This window comes from Rhinoraja longicauda, chromosome 29 (assembly GCF_053455715.1).
Source record: "Rhinoraja longicauda isolate Sanriku21f chromosome 29, sRhiLon1.1, whole genome shotgun sequence".
Lineage (NCBI taxonomy): Eukaryota > Metazoa > Chordata > Chondrichthyes > Rajiformes > Arhynchobatidae > Rhinoraja > Rhinoraja longicauda.
The window spans coordinates 25786954-25794517 of record NC_135981.1 but is presented as its reverse complement, the minus strand read 5'-3'; positions in this window follow the sequence as shown (position 1 = coordinate 25794517).

Below are 7564 nucleotides of genomic sequence, written 5' to 3'. Positions count from 1 at the left end.
GTGGAATTCTCTGCCCACGGAGGGCAGTGGAGGCCAAATCACTGGATTAATTTAAGAGAGAGTTAGATAAGAGCTCTGGGGGCTAGTGGAATCAAGGGATTTGGGGAGAAGTTGGGCACAGGTTACTGATTGTGGATGATCAGCCATGATCACAATGAATGGCGGTGCTGGCTCGAAGGGCCAAATGACCTCCTCCTGCACCTATTTTCTATGTTCCTATGTCTTTCCGCTGGCTGGATAACACACAACTAAAAAGCTTGTTGTAAAATCCTTGGTACATGTGATAACGATAAACTAAACAAAAAAAACCTTAAAAATATTAATTATTAAAATAATATTCAACACTCTATTTTCCTCATCTGCTTCAAGAAAACCTCCATCATTCAAATCACCAAGAAAAATTAAGTGACCTATCTCAATGACTCCTGCCCAGTAGCTATAAGAAAATAACTGCAGATGCTGGTACAAATCCAAGGTATTTATTCACAAAATGCTGGAGTAAGGGTTGTACTAATGTTTACTCAGTGAACTTAATGTGAACATGGAATTTCATTAGACTCTGGTGTAAATGACAATGAACTAATCTGCATCTGAATCTGTACAACCGAGACAAACGTACGTGGGAGGTGTGAAATGCTTCTTTTGTTTCCTTTTTCAGTTCTGTCGAAGGCTCGCTGACCTGAAGCTTTCACCCCGTCTCTCTTTCCACACATATCACCTGAACCTTCTGAGTATTTCATTTTTGTTTTGGAAATTGATATATTATTCTTCCTTCATTTCCACTGGGGCAAGTTCCTGCAACATTTTCCCTCAGGTGTGGCAGTCACCTTCACCATGAAGTCTGCAGCGACTGCAGAAGTTGGTTTACCACCAGCTTCTACAGTTGCAGTGAGGCCTGACCACTGAATTCTGGTCTTCTCCATAACACTCCCATTATGGACCCACAGGTCCCCACCCGAAACGTCACCCATCCTTTTTCTCCAGAGATGCTGCCTGACCCACTGAGTTATTCCAGCGCTTTGAGTCCATCTTCAGTGTAAACCAATATCCTCAGTTCATTTCTCCACTATTCCAAGGTACCTTGCATACACCTGCAGAAACCTCTTCATGTGGGTACTCACATGGTGTGCATTGATGGACAAATATCTCCTGTCATCTACAAACTCTTATAATTGCTGTCTCTGATTGTTTTATATGTAACTAGACCAAGTGGACCCATTGGGCCCATTCCTCGTAGAGGGGGGACAGGGAAGGGGAGAAGTTGCTACTCACCTCGGCCCTGTGGCGCCAGCGCTGCGGCCAGAGCGAGCCGTGGACCCAAAGCCTCTCCTGTATTGGTCTAGCACCCTCACCCCCCCACTCCATCCCCCCCTACCCCACCCCTACTCCCCCCCACTCCATCCCCCCCTACCCCACCCCTACCCCCCACTCCATCCCCCCCTACCCCACCCCTACTCCCCCCCATGCCCCTCCTCCCCCCCCCACACCCCCTCCCCGATTCCACTCCCCTCCCCTCCACCCCCACTCTCCATTCCCCCCAACCCCCACCCACCCCCGATAGATCATCTGTGTTTAAATACCCACTTGAACTCATTTCATTGTCCTCTCTGGACGACAGGGTGCTGGACTAACTCGGCGGGTCAGGCAGCATCTCAGGAGAACATGGATAGGTGACGTTTCACAGAGTGCTGGAGTAACTCAGCGGGTCAGGCAGCATCTCAGGAGAACATGGATAGGTGACGTTTCACAGAGTGCTGGAGTAACTCAGCAGGTCAGACAGCATCTCAGGAGAACGTGGATAGGTGACGTTTCACAGAGTGCTGGAGTAACTCAGCGGGTCAGGCAGCATCTCAGGAGAACATGGATAGGTGACGTTTCAGGTCCGGGTCTTTCTTCAGACTATTATCTCTGCTTCCCTTATCATTTCCCCAAGATCCAGATCAGAGACATTTAAAGATAAGTCAAATTTAATTGAAAAAGATCTCGCTAATATTCCCTAAAGATGTTCAATTAGAACAACCAGTCTGAACCAATTAAGGACAACTTTGACTAATGCATGATTCGCAGAATCTAAACATGTGTCTGCTGATCCAGAAGTAGGTGAATGAGAGCTGCATTTTGATTGAGGTCTAAAATTGACTTATGTTAAACATCTATTAGTATGGGAATTGAAATTCTATCTATTATTTAAAATTAAATCACACTGGATGCTAGTTTTGGATAGAGCTTTCTCTGCAGCCCTTAGTTCTTCCTTTTATTATATCAAAAAATGTATTCAATTATTTAAAAAATAATATTTACAATGCAATAAAACAAAACAGAACTCACCACCAGAATACAATAGAAACAAATATACCAAATGAATCTATTATACAACTATATTACAATCCCTATCCAGGATGCATCCAACCCCCCGCGGTGCCCAGCGGTCCCGGATATCCCCCAGGGTGCCCGTGGACAGCGCACAGTCCCTCTCCAACACCACCCGGGCGAAACCCCGGAAAAATAGTTCTTCCTTTGGTATGAACTAAACTGAGATGATTGGAAAGGAGAAAATCGCTAGGCTAAAAACCCTGCCCTCTTTTGGCAGATCAACAAACTCTTATCAGATTTTTACCCATACTTCTAATCTCTGTCTTGTACTGGGATTGTAATGGATTACCGAGAAGCATGGACAACAGAGAAACTCTCTGCAGTTTGGACATTCTACTTGTTCCAACTCCCTGGGATGTGTGCATACATCATAAAAAAACATTCAGTTTAGAGGCACTACAATGAGGGAGAATGAACAAAGAGTTTAATGCGGGACTAGTGCAATTAGGTAGTTGATGGCTCTATGCTCTATTGCTCAGTGACTCCATAACTGCCCTCTGGAATTCCTTTGGAAATTGTTTTAAAATTAAATTTAAAAAATAATAATAACTCGCAACTATTCAGTAAAATAAAGAAAATCCAAAATATGCCGCCAGCCTGCCACTGCATCCAAAGGTGCGTAAATAAAACATCAAAAGTTGATTAATTGAAACAAAAGATACCTAAGCTCCTACAGCGCTAGAAAATAAATGTTTCCATTTCAGGTTTTCTGATGCTTTTGTCACTTGTCGTACCAATGAGGACATGTTTTTGTGTACCTGCAACTTACAGTCCAATGCTCGGGACACCCTTCAGCTAACTTTTTGGATTCTTTACCAGTCTGTTTTTAGTTTTGGTTTTGGAAATACAGCATTGAAACAGGCCCTTGGGCCCACCAAGTCCGCACCGACCAGCAACCACCCATACTCCTCTCTCCTGCACACTAGGGACACTTTACAGAAGCCAATTAACCTACAATACAAACCTGCATTTATTTAGAATGTGTGAGGAAACCAGAAAAACTGAAGAAAACCTATGTGATCACAGGGAGAACGTACAAACTCCGTACAGACAGCACTCGTGGTCAGGATTGAACCCGGGCCTCTGGCGCTGAAAGGCAGCAATTCTACCGCCACGTCACTGTTGAAAACTAATGTGAGCTCACAGAGGTTTCTTTTTGCGGACGGCATATCCCTGAGACCGAATATGAAGCCAAGTTCACTCAGAGTTCTTCTTGTAACATAGTTGCAGAGGTTAGAGGCACTGGTCTTGTCTTATGTTCAGTCAATGAAACTTTGTGTCCATTAAACCACTGAAAATATGTGAGATTAGGTGAATCTGGGATAAAAGACGTAGAGAACAAAAATCAAAATAATGTCGTTAAGTAAAGTCGGGTTTATTGTCAAATGAACATGTACAGTGAGGTACAGGGTAAAATGGAAATCATGCTCGCAGCAGCATTGTAGGCACATATACTTACAGAAACAAACAAACACATAAATAATACATAGATTGTACATATATTACACATACAAGATACTGGTAAGAAGACTGAGCAAGAAAAAAGACATTGGTGCAAAATAGACAATGAGAAACAAGTCCCTGGTAGTACAAGAGGAGATCTGTAGTGTACCTTTGCCGAGACAGCATTAGGTTTGTGCAGGTCGGTTCAAGAAACTGATAGTTGTGGGGAAGTAGCAGTTGCTGAAACTGCTAGTGTGGGACCTCAGGCCTCTGTGCCTCCTGCCTGGCAATAACAGCAAGACATGGCATGGCCCAGTGGTGGGAATCCTGGATGATAGATATCACAAAATGCTGGAGTAACTCAGCAGGTCAGGCAGCATCTCAGGAGAGAATTCCTTCTCTCCACAGATGCTGCCTGACCTGCTGAGTTACTCCAGCATTTTGTGCTACCTGCGATTTGTACCAGCATCTGCAATTATTTTCCTACACTGGATGACAGATACTGCTTTCTTGAGGTAGCACTTCATGGAGATTGTTTCGACGGTGGGGAGCATCTCTGCGGTTTTGAAGGATAAGAGGTGATGTGAAATGTTTTTTTCCGCCCATTTCAAGAGAATGGGCGGAAAAAAACATTTCACATCACCTCTTATCCATCTCAAAAACAGTAAAACAGATTGAGATTTTGTAAATCACCACATGATTGAGTTCACAAATGGCAAGTCATTGAGAAACAAATGAAGGAGTTACAACACCAGATCACAATCAAACAGTTCAAAAATAAGAATTTTTATTATTGAAGTGATTTGCAGCTTTGTGAGATAAGCCCTTAAGATTTGTTAAATTTGCATGTCTCTAACCTGTCTTGTGGCAAAGTGCTGCCCTCTTTCCCTTGATGAAATAACTTCAACTTCCTTTCAACAGCTTTCAACAATTGCTCGTGCAGGAAGTGGCTACATAGAGTTGGAAAATTCTGCGTAGTACCAAGGCTAAGTTACGATAAGAACTCTTTCTTGGTTTCAGCACTTGCAAACCGCAGCATTTGAGTGGAAAAGCATAGTGATACCCAAGTACAAGCCATACTGTTCTTAAATCAAAAACATGACCCACAAAGCTGAACTTCAGACTGGAAATGTTTTCAATTGTGATTCTTAATATGGAAAGCAGCATCTTTAATGTGAAGTTACACAATACGGATCACACTAAAATTTATTGATAACTCAGAAATAATGACCGGACCAAAACCAGATAGAGGCTACGGGTCATTTTTTCTCCCTTCACAAGTAGCTACTGTAACTGTTTGGCAAAATTGATTAAACAAACAAAATTAGATGTCTGAGTGAAATGATATTATTTACTCAGCCACATGCATGATCTCCCCATGACCTCAGGGGTTTCTCTGGGTGTTCACCCCATGTCCCAAAGACATTCGGATTTATAGATTAATTGGCCTCTGTAAATAGCCCCTAATGTGTAGGGAATGGATGCGAATATGGGATAACATTGAACGTGGATTTGTGGGTTGGCGGGCCTGCTTTCTTGCTGTATCTTTCAATCAATTCAACCACAAAGTGTTTCAGGCATCCCAAATTCTCAGTGATGTTGGCAAGGGTTGCCTATGTGGGAACTATAACCTATCCTGGTATCCTTGGGCAAGAGATCATATTATATCTTCTACTTTACAGTCAATTGATATGATACAATACGATCACACTTTATTTATCCCAGGAGGGAAATTGGTCTGCCAACAGTCATAAAACACAACAAGATACGTGAAACATGAAATTAAAGTGGAAAGTCCAGGATTGGGGTTGTGCAAAGATTGGGGAGGGGGAGGGGTTAGTCTACCTCATGACACAAGGGGGAGGAGTTGTAGTTTGATAGCCACAGGGACACAGGATCTCCTGTGGCGTTCTGTGCTGCCCGTCCTCTCTGTGGGAGAATAAATATGTCGCTGGTTGTAATAATAATAATAATAATACATTTTATTTATATAGCGCTTTTCATATACTCAAAGACGCTTTACAGAGATTTTGAGAACATAGGGAAATGAATAAATAGATAAATAAGTAAATAAATAAATAAATGAACAGAGAAAGGAGACAGAAGGTGAGGTGACCTTCAGTGGTTGAAGGCAGTACTGAACAGGTGAGACTTCAGCGATGTTTTGAATGTGGTGAGTGTGGGGGAGTCTCTAACGGTTTGGGGTAGTGAGTTCCATAGGGTGGGAGCAGCGATGGAGAAAGCCCTGTCCCCCCAGGATCTGAGTTTAGTCCGGATGTGGGGGGATAGAAGATTGGCAGCGGCAGAGCGGAGGGTGCAGGTGGGAGTGTGCCTGTGGAGGAGGTCGGTCAGGTAGGATGGGGCCAGGTTATGGAGGGCTTTGTAGGTTATGAGGAGAATTTTGTACTGGATTCTCTGGTTGTGAGTTGTGTAATGTCGACCTCAGAGGTCCACAATTTCTAGCTGGTGTATTAATGTCAACATCTATGGTCTTTATGGTCTCCTTGCCAAAGGAGAGGCAAGGAACAAATTGGTTCCAACGTTATTTTACTTTTCTATCAATTTAAAATATGTTGTCTTTGAAGCTTCGGAATCCCACTTCGAAATTTTTAAAAAGTTACTTTTTAAATGTGTTTCACATCCCAGTTATCAAGTTATAGCTTGGAAACAGGCCTTTTAGCCCATCAAGTCCATGTTAACCATCAAACATTCATTTTTACACTAATCCCACCCCAACCTATTATTCTCCCCACATTTACATCATCCTTCCCCCCACAATTCTATCTCTCACCTACAGACAGGGGGCAGGTCACAGTGGCCAATTAACCTGAAGGCCTGTGGGAGGAAACGAGAGGAAGCCCACACAATCACAGGGAGAATATGAAAGTCCAGGCAGACAGCACTGGTTCATTTCCACTGTTAATGTGTTAGTCCATATTCTCCAGTGGTCGTTCAAGGCCAGCAGACTGGAATTTATCGACACCAAAGCAAGAGATAGCCATGACCCCACTCAGTATATTCACTACCGAGCTGAGGGACTGAACATGAACCACAGACAAGAGGAAGACAGGGAGCCAGCCCGAGCGAGCTTCCCCAACATTAGTCCGGTCTTGCCACATCCAGCTGGGGCAAGTAAACAGAGAGGCTGTTCTCCAATCTCTGCCACCTGGCCCCAGCTCCAGCCCTAAGGGAGGGTGACAGCAGCAGTTGCCATACTCCCTGGTTAGCAGCACTCACGTCCTTATGCTACAGAAAAAATAATGCTGTTTGGCACGTTCCTCATACACCCACTGCCCTCCCCTTACCTCAGAGGTAAGTCAGCTATTTTCAAAGGTCTGCACTCCACAGCTCATGTACCCCTGGTGTTGCCCAATAGTACAGTACCGTAGTCTGCATGTCATCCTGTTACATACTTGGTGCTTTATTGTGTTGGAACACTTTCAATGCCTCACCTAAAATGTCCGACCCAACCAATTATCATTGATTTGCAACCTCCAACTTACCCAATCCATCATTAAAATCAGAGATTCCAACATCTGCAGTCTCTTGTGCCTCCAGTGGCAATTTAGCATTTTACAGAGCAGGAATCGGTTGAGGCCAATATTGCCATTGTACAGGGAGTCATCGTCAATACAATACAATACAATATATCTTTATTGTCACTGTACAGGGGTACAACGAGATTGGGAATGCGCCTCCCATACGATGCAATAATTTAGTTAATTTAAACAACAGCAATAAAGTGCAA